Raw genomic sequence first — 16,002 nt, forward strand, 5'->3', positions numbered from 1 at the left:
AGTAGCAAACAGGTTTTGCATACACATTCTCCTAAAAATTACCAGATCAAATTTTCTTCTCTGCTGAAGTATACAGTTTGGAAAACCTCCCAAGCTGCTCTGAGTTGCTCCCCAAAAGAGCCACTATTTTCCTTGATTTTCCCTGAGAAGATGTGGAATAATCTCAGTATTTTGCCATGCTAACTAGACATCACAGGGCTTTGCCAAAATGGGCCTGATTTGGGGGAGTTACCTTGACATGTACCTCTGAGGTTTTGGCTCCTTTTGTTATGTGCTGCACTGGACTCTGTGCCCTCCCTTCACTTGCTCATGCCATAGGTGAAACCACAGCAAAATCAGGTTGAGATGCTCCCATCAGATCTGCAGGTTTGCTGTGTGCATCCACTCCTGAAGCCAAAGGTGGCCTGGGCTGTGACTGTGTGTGAAGGTTCCCTGACGGTGTTTGTGTGCTTCCTCTTCATGTGGATGCTAGTACAATAGATGAAGATGCTGGCAGGAAACTTATGAGGCTTCAGTATCGGACTTGAGATGGCCTGAGGGAGCCTTCATCCTCAGGACCTCTGTGTCAGGCTCTGCTGACTCAGGAAGACAGTTCACATTTCAGGGTTGTCTGAAGTCCCTTTTAGCTAGGGATGAGATACTGGAGTGAAAAGATAAGTTAAAAACAGACAGATCTGTAGCATGTGTTAAAAACTCTTAGGAGTTTATTGTACAGCTGAACATATTAGTCTAGAACGAGGATCCCTGTGTTTCCCATTTTCTGCAGGAAATCTCTGATGGTTAACAAGAATAATACACAGCATGATGCATACAGGTAGCTGTGCATTGATCCAGTGATTCAGAGTGCTCAGGGTCTGAGTCTCCCTTGGGTTACACTTATATCTATTGCATGGACGTTCATGGAACTATGCCAGTGTAAAATTAGTCTGGGATCATAATCAGACAGGGAGACTTTAATCAAGCCACATTCCAAATCAGAACTGAAATCCCTGTAACAGCAAAGTCCTTTTCTCCAAAACCATTTCTCCATGTTAACACATTTCTACAAATTTCATCTGAAATTCAGTTTGGCTTATATACTGTGTGAATGGCTGTGTACTGCAGCCATCCTACAAAGTACACAAAGTCTCACCTTCTCATGCTAAAGAGACAGGAAGAGGACTGTTTGTCCTTCTCTGAGCAGGTTGTGACCAGCAAACTATTGGTACACAAAGGAGAGTTTCCTCCAGTGCTTGACAAACAGCAGTTTTCTTGCTCCTTCCTGGTGAAGATCTGTGTTTTGACTGGAAAATCTTCATGCAACAAATAATGATTAATTGTTAATATTTGATTTTAAAAGGTATTGAAGCTGGGGCTATGTTTTAATACTATTATTTAAGAGGGGAAGGAGGATTCAGCTGTAGAATTTAAAAGGTGGGTAATTTCTCTGGTACAGTTCATAGCTCTGTCCCACTACAATTCTGCCAGGATATATGAAAAATAGCACCACTTGGAGAAAGAGTAGGAAATGGTGGTTGGGGTAAAGGCTGCGGGTTAAGCTAATATTGATGTCCAACATTTTACACTGTGAAACCGCAGCCTGAGACTCTTGGGGAGAGTCTGCAAAGACACGGGACCCTTGGGCAAAAAAAATGCCAGCAAGACAAGTTTTCAAACTCCAAAACTATCTCAGGGAAAAATAAAATATCAGCTAAGGAGTAAGATAGATTTCTATGACTTAAAAGGTTACCCATTCAAAATAAATGGGAAGAAATTGTTCTTAAATGACATCTAGCTCCGGTTGGAAAGATACACAGAGGGATCAGGAAACAAACCATAGAAGTCAATTGTTTCATCAGAATTGAACATTTCTTGTATTAGTCAGATTAAGTAGCAACTGGTTTGTGAAACCTTTGGCAAAATCTCTGTGCAATTCTACTATAAACTGAATAGGTTAATTTCAAATTCAGAGTCCCCCCAAAACAAATTCTGGAGTAGAAGGCATTTAGGGTATAGGAAATCCAAAGTGGCACTTCTACGCCTGGAACATGAGCTGTGAAGTCCTGTTTTTTGAGAAGATATAGAAAGTTATTCTGGGTATATGATGGGCAGCAGAGAAGTTTAAAAAGAGGGAAGGCTCCTCAAACCACCATTCACAGAGTAAACAAGCAGGTGTTAGGGACATTCAGCATGGAGACAAGAGACAGGTTCCTTTACATGCATTTCTGAAAGCTACAGAAAAAAGCAGCATTAATAACAGAAAAAACTGATGGGTGGATTGTGAAGAACAAAATTATGCAGTAACCCAGAATGTTACCAGCAGCTCAAGCATCTGCAGGTTGAAGATTACTTCATTCAATTTTCTTCAAATAATGCCCATTCCTTTACATATCTCCCTGAATCAGTGGAAGAACTATTTTTCACAGAAGAGCCTGAGAGAAACAAGCATCACTTGTGGCCATTAATTTTATGAATGATTTGTTGGAAACTGCATTAAATGGCAACATCAGCCCACAAATGAGCTTTGAAATGTTCTTATTCCGAGCCTGTGCAGATGGGCAATTTGCTGTGTAATCAGTTTTCATAGCCACCCTTTCAATCAGGGTCACTTGTCTTGTAACTACGCTCTTGTTTTGCAGGTTTGTATTTCACACCATCTCAGAAATGTTGCATGTACCAGGCCAGTGACCAAAAAAGAGATCACTCAGAAAATACAGCAAGGTTATGTCCAAAAGCCCTCTGAACAGGGGTCTCAGCAAATATAATACTCTGGGAATATCAGTAAAAGAGAAAGATATAGATGAAGAAGAGCTATCTAGCAACCAGTAAGTGACAGAGGCTGAGACTATTATTCCAGCTATTCTGTGAAACATGTACATGTGTGTTGTAACCCAAGTAAATTACAGCAGTGGTATTCTTGTATGTAATTAAAAAGAAGTCTCATGTGAAAGTAGGAGAGTGATATGACAGCTATGTAAATTCAGGACAATGCCACCCAAAAGACTTTATGGCTCTCCTATCACTTAGACACTACATTGGAGAACATACAGAGATTAACCTCCAAAGTGATACCGAGATCAGAGTATAAAACATAGGGGAAAATATCAGAGGAACTGAATTTATACAGAGATCACTCACTGGGGACATTACCAATATGTAGAAGTGCCTTTAATGAAGTAAGGGAATTCTTCACATTAGTACAAGAAGGTAGAACAAGAAGCAGCAGCCTCAAACAAAGGAAGAAAAAGTTTAGGTTAGATATCATGGTTTTTTTCCTTAAAACAGACAAGCTGGGTATTGAAATAGGCTGCCCACAGAGAGGCTATCTCCTTAAGATATGAGTGAGAGTAGGTAAAACTTCACATGAGAGGGAATGACACAGCCATGCAAGGTAGAGGTGTCAGTTGGAGCCCTGCCAATTCTCCTAAACCAAGAAGTCACCTCTGGAAGTAGTGGAGAGGGGTTGCACATGTGCTGTGACCCTCGAGCACCCGTAGTGTGAGGAAACTGCCCGCAGGAGAGGGGTAACACTGTCACAGCAGTAGCTCCTACAGCCTCCATAATGGCCAGGTGAGGCAGCCCCATGCATTTCTGAGGATTTGGATGACTCAGGAGTTTTCTTCCAGTCCTTTGTCCTTGGTTCCAAATGGACTATAAATTATATATCTATTCATAGATATAATTCTATAATTCTATATCTATTCATTCACTCTGTAATGCATTAAAGCAATGAAAGACCAGGAGGAATGGACAAAAAAAAGTTCCAGTGAAACGAAGACTTGCATGTGGCACCTGTATTGAATTTTCTCATGTAGGAATTTCAAAGCACCTTAAAATAGCATGGGAAAGTCATGGTAGACTAAGTCTGAGGGAGTTTTCACTGTGAGTTGAGAATGGCCGGATTTGCTCCAAGTAGTGAAAGTACATGTAAATAATCTCAAGAAGAGATGCAGATTTTTCCTACTGCTCTGCACCACTTTTTGGTTCCCTATACACAAAATCTGAAGGGGTTTTGTACATTTTGTGTGTTTGTTTATTAACATCTATTCCCTTAGCAAGGGTGTTTCCCTTTTTTTTTCCACAAGCCTAGTTAAACAGAACTCAAAAGACTGAAGAAACAAAACTGCTGTTGCAGAAACCTCTAGAAAGTACAAACCAGGATCATATTAATATCTGATGCCTCAGAGGTAAAAGCTCAACTATACCCCATTAGAAATATTCCATTTGCAGGGCACCCTTCTATCCCTGTTAACATGTAAACTTGGACTGTAAATGGGTCATTCTGTGCATGCTTTCTGTCCCAGGACATGAGTTTGGTGTATTTTTTTTCTGGAGGAGGTGATAAAGAAAAAGGCAGTTTCCCCTGTTACTATGCTGGTTGCTTTTTTTCCAGTTGTTTTAAAGGCAACCCTTTTGAAATCACTCTCAGAGGTTCAGAACACTACAAAAGATCCAGGCAGAGAGATTAATAAGCAGTATAGTGCAGGTGAGGCACTGAAAGATACAGGATAATACAATTTATCACATGAATTTAACCAGAGCTAGAGGGTATCTCTCAGCCAAGCATGATTTGATTCATGTGGACACATACACACGTACATGTGCACACACAGATGTGAGCGTTCCGTGTGTGTATGACAGAAATTTCTTCTGTGCTTTGTACTGAGGGTATTCGCTGGAAATGATGTATGAAATGAAATCCCCATGCTCACGGCACGCAGGGAATATCAGACAGAATTCCACAATCACTGCAGAGATGGGCTTTGCTATTGGCAGATCAAACGCAGCCAGAAGAGCAAACCAACCTGAAAGACTCTGGGGAAAACAAATATTTTTTTTAAAGTTATAAAATAATGTTCCCACCCTTTTAATATCATTTCTCCCATCTTCTCTCCCTCTGGCATTCCCCTGGGCAGCCAGCTACATTAGCTGGAGCCTTAGAGAGATAAGAGCCCTCCCCACACATATTTCCCCTTAAAAGCCCTTCACAATGTGTTAAAATTACATTTTGAATAACACTTTCTAGCTTTTTTTATTAATTTTTTAACGTGTTTTTACCATTGGAGGTTTCTTAGCAATAGCAGTGGGCAGTCATATGGGAAAGGGGGGGTTGTCCTCTTTTCTCTCCCACACTCACCAGTACCATGCATTTGATGTTACCTCTTTGAAACCCAAAATAAATAAAACCATATCCCAGCTATGCCATGAGTTGTAAGGGGAACCTATGACAACAGGAGCGGCTTCCCCAGGCCTTCCCATCGTCTATTCCTGGGCCATGGGAAACCCTCCACGGGAAGGAGGAGGTGTGGAGATAACCTCTTCTGGGGTGGTGGGGTTTCCCTCCACCCATTGCTGGTGCTCAAGCACACCTTAGCAGTTCCAGACTGCTCCGTACGTGGTGGGATCATTTCAGCTTGGCTATACATTGCTGAAGAAGGACGTTTATTTATAATACGCGGTGTAGGAAATTAGGCCATTGTACCTCTGCACAGGGGAAAGATTCATAAAAAGTCACACAGAATTATTCTTATATAAGTGACAATGACATCGTTGTAAGGAGGAAGCAGAACTTTATTTGTCTTACTTAAAATGATATATAGAGCACTTGTCTGTTTATTCCACTGCAAACAGCTTCTGCAAAAACAGCGGTAATTCCCTAGGGGGTTCTGCTGATAGTTATAAGTTACTTGAGCAAAATCTCTCAAGTGAGCTACTGCCTTACAGGTAGCCATTATTCTAGATTCAAAGGGCTTTTTGTTGTGTTTGTTTGCTTGTTTGTTTGTTTTTTAAAATTATGTTCGGTGTAATGCTGCTTTTTAAAATATAAATTGTGTCATAACATTGCTACTTTTCAAGGGGGTAAGTATCTGTATCTAAATCAAAGGATGCACTGCCAAAGGAGAAACCAGTCAATAAATTGGCTTCACAATCAAATCTGGCTCAGGTTAAAGCAAAGTTAGTTTGATGGATTCAGCTGAAACCTAGTAAATAGCAGCCTACATAATTAAGCTGCTCTACCTTCATGCAGTCTCCCTGGAAGCTTATGGGCATCTCTAAGGCACAAGAGTGACAATCAGTAGCTAAGCCGAGGAAATGAACAGGCAATATTGCCCACCCAGACGTCATTCCTTACCCCCCATTACCATTGTCTCACCTCTCAAAAGGATTAGCAAAATTTGTCTTCGATTCTTTGACGGGCCTGCAACATCCTTCTCTAATTTAAGAATGGATTCTGGGTCTGAAAATCAAATAACTGATATTATTCAACGGGCAAAAAATCAACACTGAAACTTAGTTTTTCTCTCTCTTTCTCATTTATGCAAGCTTATGAGCCTATTGTCTATGAAGTCGCAGCCTTCAGTAGCACATTTGGAGGGTGTTTTTAAACAGATGACAGGAAGAAAAAAAATAGAAAAGTGGGATAAAAAGAAGTCTTGTAGTCCTCACAAACACTGCATTTTTTTTCCAGGGGGTAGGAAAGAGGGTAATGAATTCTTTGATGAGGCCAAAAGGAATGGGAATTGACACTGAAGCTGACATGGGTTTTCACCATATTCTTATTATTAATTAATTGCAATCATCAAACTATGTCTCAAAGTAACTCAGTTTTCCATAGCTCGTTCTTGACTGATACTATTCTGGTTGCTCAGCAAGAATGAAAAGTGCAAGGTTTGAGTTTCTTTTTAGTGTTTTAGTCCCAAAAAAGAAGTTTTCAAAAGTTGAAAATGTATGAAGATTGGCTTAATTATTCAATGGGAATAAAAACAAAACTAAATTAATTTCCAGGAAATTAATGCAAAGTTTCTAATTTATTTTGAGAAGTCATCATTGTTTCTTGATTATTTTTGGTTCTTTGGTGACCCAGGGAAATTCTTTTTCACTATGACAAAGCTTCTTTTTCTGTAAAAAATGGTAATAATAATTACCTGCTTCACAGCAGTGTGGTAAGATTTAGTTAATTAGTGTTTTCAAAGTGCTTTGAGATCCTAGGATGGAAGATGCAATAGAAATGCAAAGTATTATTATTATTCAGAGTTAACAACCAAATTTCAACCATTTGCACTTATCCATCTTAACAGCATGTACTCAAGGGAAGAAAACACATAACTTGTCAGCAGACAGTCCTCTTAATGTGGGTTATAAAACCACCTTCTTGATTACCATCTGGAGTAACATTCACAAGTGAGGGATAGCAGATGTGTGCGCGTGGAGAGATGCATCCCACTTCCCCAATCCATCGGACACATCAGTGTTGCCATACTGTATCCATCCAGCCCACTATTATGCCTCTGATGCCAGCCAGCTCTTGATGCTTAAGGGCAAACAAGAGCCACTCTTGCCTTTCCCTCCATCTCTTCAGCGAAAAAAGCAACAAACAACACAAGTAAACTCCCCTTTCCTCCTTCCACTTCCCTCTTTCATAATAACAATGCAGCAGCCAACTGTGCAAAGCTCAACAGTGGATGAAAATGTCTTCCTGACCCCTGTGTGCAATTAGTTTCCTCCCAGGAGCATGAGATTTGATTATTTTTGCCGTTATCTTCGCTTGTACAGCCACAAGTGTTATTATCTCTTCTCCATTTTTCAGATAGGCTTTTTTTTTCCCCCTTGAAGATTAGCCTGAACCTTCCAGAGTCCTTGCAGCGAGGTGCCCTGTGGTGCCCCACGGAGATGTGCTGCCTCCGTAGCAGGAAGCAGCACCAGTCTGCAGTTGGCTTTTGCAACCCTTCTGGGCCCCTCAGACCTCTCCAGAGGCCTGCAGGGCAGGGTGGAAATCCCTACAAGTATGTGGAGGCAGAGGAGCTCTGTGAACAATGTGCAGAAGAGAAATTTACTGGGATCAAATGTTAAGAAGTGGGTGGCACGACTTAATTTAATTCTGCTCGGATTCTGCTGCCATCCTGCCCCTTTTTTAAGGATGAGGTGGTGGGCACATGAAAAAAGCCATCCTGCAACTCTCACCTGTGGAAAGCCAGCACTGAGCATGTGTGGTGCCATTTTATTTGCATGCCTTGGTTGGGAATAAATTGAAAGCAATCCTGCTCTCAGGACAGAAACATCAGCCCTCCCAAGCACCACACAGCATGCTAACGGGTCCACCCAAAAAAGCAGCCTGGGTGGAGAGCAAGCACAAATGGCTGCTAAGGATGGCATGGGCTGCATCATCAGAAAGGTTTGTGCAATATTATCCAGAAGTTCAGGTCTGGCACAGGAACTCCCAGAAGTGCTGTGTCCAAGATGCCATCCTTTTCATGGCTTCTCTCTCTGCCACTCTGTGTTTTATGGGCAGGTGGGGCCAATAAAACACCTCCCACTTTTAGGGGGTGACTTTCTGCTAACACTGGTGGGCTTTGGATCAGGCCCCTGCTCTAAGTCAGGTGCTGGCATTTACAAACTTAGGGGTGGGAGTGCTGGAATACTTAATCCAGTGCCAAAGAACTGCCGTAAGAAATGCACTAACAAAATATTTATGAAATGAGCTGCTTCCTTATTTTACTTTCAAATTACATTAAAAAGATTTATAGGTGACAGAAAACAATATTAAAGTCAATCAAATGCACAGAAGCCCCTGGATCCCCAGGATGCCACTCAGGGTAGTGACAGGCTATTTTAAGGCAGTGAACCTGCTTTGTTGCAGTGATCTCAAAAAGCAGGAGAAAATCCCGTTTGGGCTGAGCAAGTCTCTTTGTGCTGCCCTGTGGCTTTTTCGGTGGTGAGCCAGGGTTCAAAGGAGCATGGTGTATCTATCACTGCCATAGTTAATCCTATCATTAGAAGATATAAGCAGCCTTCTCCCACATTAGCAATGTTTACCTCATATTGCTCTAGCATTCATTTTCACTAATACGGTACAAAAGTGTAATGATGTATAAGTGTTTTTTAATGTTAAGTAAGTGAATACAGGTGGGTAATTTACCACTGGCTCTATACAGATTGGAGCTGGTATTTCAGAAGGAAGACTCTGGACTCTTTCTTCTGTTTATGTATAATTATTTTTATTTTTGCAGTGTCTTCTGCTACTCTTTTTAGTTTATACCACTAAGTCAAAGCCGTAAGTACCAGTTATTTTGGAGTCAGCAGAATGAAATGTTTGTTTAGAAAGCTTTCAATTAGCCGTGGGATGAGTAGGTTTGATGTGGAAGCAGGTATTCTTGTATTTGTGTTAAGAATGAATGTTCTGTTTGTGCGATTTACCTAGGAACTAGTGTGCCCTCCTGGGGCGTGATCTCTCTTGGAAGAATAAACCCTGAAATAGACCAGTGGTTTCTGTGTTGTAAGATGGAGGACACACAGGTTTCATGCCAAATTCATTGGCTATCCCATTTTCACTTTCAATGTAGAATTCTTTCTTATTCATTCATTCCTATTAATATACTAACGCCCAGAAACTCAAATGAAAGATTCACTCTGTGAAAAAAAAATTTAAAAATTAAAACATGGACAGAGAGACTTTGGACCAGCAACCCAACCATTCACATGTGGATGGTTCCCTACACAACAAATGGACAGGGGCTCAGGAAGCAGGGAAGCCAATGGGCTTTGTGGGGTCGCACAGGTCAGACCCCACAGGGAGACCCACAACTGTGCAGCTTCTCACGCGCAGGATCGGGCTTCATTTCCACTTCAAGGGAGTTTTGACTCCCAAGCTAGTGTTGCAAGATTATTTCTTTTTTTTTTTCCCTCTGCTCCTTTTTTTAGAATTCCTTTCTTTGAAACGTTTTCCTCAGTAGTAATTGCTGCTAAAATTTCACAGAACATTTGCAAAAGTGACAGCCTAATTCTAGAAAATTTCAAACATTTAAAAGGCATTTGTACAGAATTTTGGTGCTGAAAAGCTTTGTTGGTGAAGTTTTGCTCACTGAAGTTAGCTAGGTAATTTTTGCAAATCAGAGGACTTAAAGTTGGGTATGTTCTGCTTCCATGAATTTTCTTGCTATATTTGGCATAACTGGAGGAAAAATTGTATATCAGAGATTCTGTTTTAAGGCACCAGATGGGGATTTCAAAGACCTTAGAAACAGCATTGAAAGTATTTACTTAAGATTAAGAAATTTCCAGTGAAAACCCTATTTAAAAAAAGTATCTGGTAGCTTGAAAAGGTTTTTCACGTTTGCTTTTGCACTAAATCAGGGTGCTAATTAGCTCTTGGTGTGGAAAAAATGATAGCATTTTACAGAGTCTCCCTGTTTTGTACTTGAAGAAAACCTAGATGTTTCCAGATGGGCTTCTGCTCCATGGGGATCAGAGGAGTCCACCTGTGAGAGATGGGTGCAGCCTTCTCTGGGGAAGCCCGTGTGCTCACAGCAAATGTGTGCACATCTGCTCCAGAGAGCTCACCAGCAAAAAGGCCAACAAAACCTGCTGTGTGTGAACACGACCATGGATCTTCAAAGCATCCCTCCTTTTGGGACAGGGAAAAGGATGCACATCTCTGTGGAGCTAGTGGGGGCTACAGGTCTTTGCTAGCTGGTGATCCTGTGCATGGAGCTATCCGGGAACAAGGACTGCTGTCCTCGCTCCCAGCCCAGCTAAAGCTCCGTTCCATTCCCAGCCCTCTCCTTCCTTTCCTTCGGGCTGTAGCCTTTCTTTGTTATTTTCCTCTGGGGCTGCAATTTTTCCCGGCTAGCCACAGACAGTATATAAAACACATTTTACTAAAGTTCTTCCAACAAAAACTTCATTGAAACAACTTTTAAAGTTGTGAAAAAAATAACAGGAAATTCACACTTAGGCCCTTGAGGATGAAACATGACATATGTCTTCCAACACATAGGCACAATGGGGTGCGCTATAAAAGTAAATAAGGATCACACCATGGTGCCTAGCTGTTGGAAGACATGCCTTTTGCCATTAAGTTATCATTTCCTTACTTCTTTTGTCCAAACTCCAATGTACTTTTAATTGTTGACTCGGGTGACTAAATTAATCTTCTTTCTTTTATTTTAATAAAGCAATGTGTGACCTGCCTTAAGGTTAGAGACTAAAAATTAGCACAAGCATTAACATTTAATATACCAACCAAAATGAAGATTTACATTGCAAACGGATAGGCAGCCTAAATTTAGGCTGCTCACAAAATGAGGCTATACACAAATGTATTTCATTAATTATATATGTCTAGGACTTAAATACAGCCAACATTTATGCACACTGAGTACGTGTGCCAAAAATGTTATAGTCTTGCAGTGGTGAGTGCAGTTTTAATTTGCATGTGCAATGTGTTTTTTCAATAAAAAAGGGGAAATTCCCTCTAATCTGCACATGCTTTCATTCTCCATTTAAAATACTGGCAAAAAAATCTTGGTAGTAATGATCACAGACTTCACTATTAATATCCAAGATGCATTTCATTCATTTGAAAGCCTCCCTTGTGAAATATTAGCACCCATTTGGAATCTTTTCATTCTCCAAAATGATCAGCTCTGGGGATTTCCTTCCCATTGGGGGTTCTGGTGTATTTTTAAGGCCAAGTCATTCCTCAGAACATGGTAGAGAGGTAGAAACACCATTAACTCTCATCGGGTTGCTCTCCCACATGACAATATCCCATTACTTATTACTGGAATGCACTTGTGAATTCTGTTTTAAGAGGCCCATTTACAGATGAAAGGGTGCAACCCAAGAACCTCAGGCTTCTGCAGGAGAGCCAGGCTTGGCGCAATATGACACCTCCTCCTGGCTCTGCAGAGATTCACTTCATCTTGCCATTCCTGCAAAACCCAAATCCTTAAATGCCCCGTATTTTTGCCCAGTAGTGGAACAGCAACTTACCCTTGAGCTAAACTGAGGCACTTGAGGATGACCATCACTCTCAGGTTAAAAAAGGTTCCTTCACATTCCTTCCTGACCATGCCCATTTTCCCACTGGAAGGGGGTAGCAGTTGAACCAGCAATTTGTTGCTGGTTCTGTGGTACTTACCCTGAGTGCTGGGCTGGGGGTAGGTGTGCTGCATTTGTAACCCATCTGATTTCCACGCATGGGTCCTATCTGCAGAGGGACATACTCTTCCACTCAGCTGGGAATTCAGGGCTGGAAAGGAAGGTCACAACCTCAACTAAAGAAGAACATAAATATACCTGTGAATTGTGGAGTAAACAGTTGCTGAGTGATTAAAAACTAAGTAAAGCTGAACCACTTACTCAGTTTTTAAAGCTGTTTGCTGCAAGCATCCTGCAAAGTGACAGATTTTTTTCTGCTATATAACAAAACATAAAATGAAAGGAGCCTTTCTTACTTCATGACAGCTTAAAAGTGCTGTGCTGAGGGTTTTTTCCTCATACTCTGGAGTGGTGTCACTTCAGGAGAATAGCTGTGCCAGGAGGGACCAGCGTGTGAGAGGGGCCCATCTCCACTCAAATGGCACACAGCATTGCAGAGATGAGACTGACCCTTCAGTACAGGAAACTGGAAGTTAAATACTGACAATGAAAAACTCTCAGGGTCAGATCTCTCACGGAAAAGCATGTTTTGCAAGAGTGTGTCCAAAAAGAGGGATGCCCTGGATAGCAAACTGTGCTTCCAGTGATGAACACAAGCTCCTGAGGCACCCCACACATCAGTACTGCCCCTGGGGCAGTGCCTGCTATAAGCAGCAGATCACAGTGTAGCCCTGAATGGCAATTGTAAATATACTTTCTGTATTACCAAGGAAAGTCCTAATACCCTTTCTAGTTTATGTACGACATGCAGAGGAACCAGAGCCCTCACCAATGAACTATTATGGGTCAGCAGAAAGTTGCCCATCAAAACTGAGAAATACTAGACACAATCTTTAACACAGAGAGTCTGAGAGTTGTTTATCTATATCTAGCATCCTTTCTATTAAAAGCTCTTTCTACCCATTGGTCAGGAATTCTGTGAGAAGAAAAGACTTACAGACCTGGTCCTTTGCCTCTCAGGTTAGTGCAGAACACTGTCCACCAAGGGAGCAAGAGCCATCTTCTGCCTTTAGAGGATGGGAGCACTTCCTCACGGGAAAAGAATGATGCACTGCCTTATACTTAGTCTGTCAGAAGAAAGCAGGGGCCATCAGATAAGGAAGGAAACCTTCCTCTCCACCCTTGCAAGAGCGACGCAGATCCAGACACCAGGGCTGAGCAGCATCTGCTTATCATTTTGGCCAACTCCGTAGTAGTTCTCACGTGGTATCTGCAGAGGAAATGAGTGTGTCTAGGAAAGCAGTTAGACTGCTAAAGAGAAGGAGTTTGCTGTTCTTATGTGAGGCAGCTTCTTGGGAAAGAGATCAGCAGAGCAGATGAAACTTCAGAATGAGAATCATGGGACATAAAGGGTCCTTCCTGAAACTACTCGGAAGCCAAGACACTGGGATCCAATAATTGGCATTTCTATCTTATTGCTAGCAGATGCACAGCAGAGCTTGGTTTGACAAAGGGATGAGCATGAGGTAAAGTAATGGGAAACTGTCCAAAGGAATTTGAAGAGGCACTTGGGGCTGGAGTGACATAACACTTTGTATTTAGGAGGAGTTTTGATCAGAATCCTATCTGAATCAGAGTCTAGGGCTGATGTTTGAAAAAGTTTGGAATTACACCTTAAAGTTTGATTCAAATCAGCTCCGGGTCTGATCAAGGACACATCATGAACTTTTACTCAGTGTTCCGGTTTGGCCAAATTTAGAAATATATATATACTCTGAGAGAAGGCACAACCACCCCTCCCCCCACCAGGTTCGGGAAAAAAATAAATTTTCCTCGAAGGAAAGTGAAGAAGATAAAACTATTTATTTAACAAGCACACGGGAAAGGAAAATAATGTTAAATGGTAAAATCTTTCGCTGTAGAGGAAAAACCTGGGAAAGTGTTCGAGTCCTCCCTTTGGTCTCCTCGGAGCTGGGGCTTGGGCCGGGGCCAGGCCCTCTGTGCCCGGTGGAAAGTCCTCCCGATGTGCTCTGATGTTACAGCAATCAGGCAGTCCAGTAGAAAAAGGGAGAAAATCCGAAATTCCAGAGAAGGAAAAGTTCAGCTCTCAGCCTCTCTCCAGAGAACAAGGAACTGCCGAAAAAACTGGCCAAAAGCTGACTGGAAAAAAACTGCCAGCCTGGGTGCTTCCTCGCTCCCCCCCTGCCCCAGCTGGAAAAAAAACCTGCTATCTTTATGTGACCTTGAACAAGTTTCAAACTGCTTTGAGAAAGTTTTGCTCAGTTTTTTCTTCCCCCTCTCAGGCTCAGTTCAGAGGCATAGAAAGGCCAATAATTAATTTCTGGGCATAGGTAGCGATATGGGATACACATCATAAGGTCACCCCAAGACTCAGTTAAACTGATGAGCTTCATGTAGAATCTAAAGTGCTGCAAACTACCAACATTTATTATTCATAATAAATGAATGCAATTAATTTCTTCTTTTCTTATCTATCATACCATCTCTTAATCTTGGGGCAGCTTTCTGACTGATAGATAAAGCTTCTACCCTCTCCTTCAGGCTTCTCCTTAAGGCAAACTTCCACTTCCACTGAGTTAAGCAATAGCAAGTTGGGGAAATAGGTAGGTAAGGGGAATATTCAATATTTATAACTGGACCTCCTACAGAGCTTTTTGCACATATACCTAATGAACAAATACACTGTATACTTGTCTCACAGACTTTCATACATTACTCATCTGCCTAAACTGTTAGCAGCTAACTCAGTGACTAAGAGTTTTCTGCTGTTCTGTAACAGCTGGATACAAGGACTGTATGAGAAGCACAGCACTTGCACAGCACAGCAGCCTGTCAGAGATGACTCAAGGTGAGATGGGGTCTGGACCTCGGAGCCCCACTGAATGGAAGAGCTGGGTCCCTGAGAGGATGGGAAGAAAGAGTCTTTGACAGTTCATCCTTCGGCAGTAGCATGAAGAGCTGAATATGCTTCTGGGGCAGAACTTCTGCTCCTTTTCTTTCAGGTGTGGCATGGAGAGGACTTTACCGCAATGACTACCCACAGACTTCTCAAAGCCAGCTGCTTCACAAGGCAATCTCTGCTCACTTAGCCTCCGCCTGAATTGCCTATGCCAGGAGAAGAGGATAGGTCTTCCTATTTTTATACCCTTCTCATGCTCCTGCGGCACTGGGATGGCTTCTTCATGCCCTTGCTGGAGCTCCAGAGACCAGCTGGGTCTCTGCTGGGTGCTTTCTCAGAGGTGATCAGTCACTCCAGTCCACTGGCCTTTCCTTCCCACCCCTCTGCCTGGCTTCACAGCTGTCTATTAGGCAGCCCCTGCCTCTTTGCTGTTCACAGACTCTCCTTCTCTCATCTCAGTATTTTATCTCTTTTGGTCGGAGGCAGCTGGTTATGAAGAGCCCCTGCTTCTCTTTTGTTCCCCAGAGCTGGATTTTCTAGGACACATCTCCGATCTCAAGTTGTTTGTGGGTGAAAAAATTGGTCTTGCTGGATATTTGGCTTTCCTCCCAAGAAGACATATCTTCCCTGGGATCTTTTTCTAAAGAATTATCAGTTTTTACATCAACCTACTGCTCTTATATTCTGAATCATTGACCAGTGTCTTGGGGTGACCTTATGATGTGTATCCCATATCGCTGCCTATGCCCAGAAATTAATTATTGGCCTTTCTATGCCTCTGAACTGAGCCTGAGAGGGGGAAGAAAAAACTGAGCAAAACTTTCTCAAAGCAGTTTGAAACTTGTTCAAGGTCACATAAAGATAGCAGGTTTTTTTTTTTCCAGCTGGGGCAGGGGGAAGCGAGGAAGCACCCGGCTGGCAGCTTTTCCAGTCAGCTTTTGGCCAGTTTTTTCGGCAGTTCCTTGTTCTCTGGAGAGAGGCTGAGAGCTGAACTTTTCCTTCTCTGGAATTTCGGATTTTCTCCCTTTTCTACTGGACTGCCTGATTGCTGTAACATCAGAGCACATCGGGAGGACTTTCCACCGGGCACAGAGGGCCTGGCCCTGGGCCAAGCCCCAGCTCCGAGGAGACCAAAGGGAGGACTCGAACACTTTCCCAGGTTTTTCCTCTACAGCGAAAGATTTTACCATTTAACATTATTTTCCTTTCCCGTGTGCTTGTTA

General features: G+C 42.2%; 1 long non-coding RNA gene across 1 annotated transcript; it reads right to left on the bottom strand.

The window, feature by feature from the left end:
• Positions 1–625: 625 nt before the first annotated feature.
• LOC109144191 lies at positions 626–13,287 on the bottom strand. The gene is made up of 4 exons (XR_002044785.3): positions 12,861–13,287; positions 11,900–12,010; positions 6,134–6,217; positions 626–4,794 (listed from the first exon to the last, which is right to left on the bottom strand). It is a non-coding gene; the product is annotated as an uncharacterized LOC109144191 (long non-coding RNA).
• Positions 13,288–16,002: the final 2,715 nt, after the last annotated feature.

The sequence above is a fragment of the Corvus cornix genome, chromosome 2, assembly GCF_000738735.6.
Source record: "Corvus cornix cornix isolate S_Up_H32 chromosome 2, ASM73873v5, whole genome shotgun sequence".
NCBI lineage: Eukaryota > Metazoa > Chordata > Aves > Passeriformes > Corvidae > Corvus > Corvus cornix.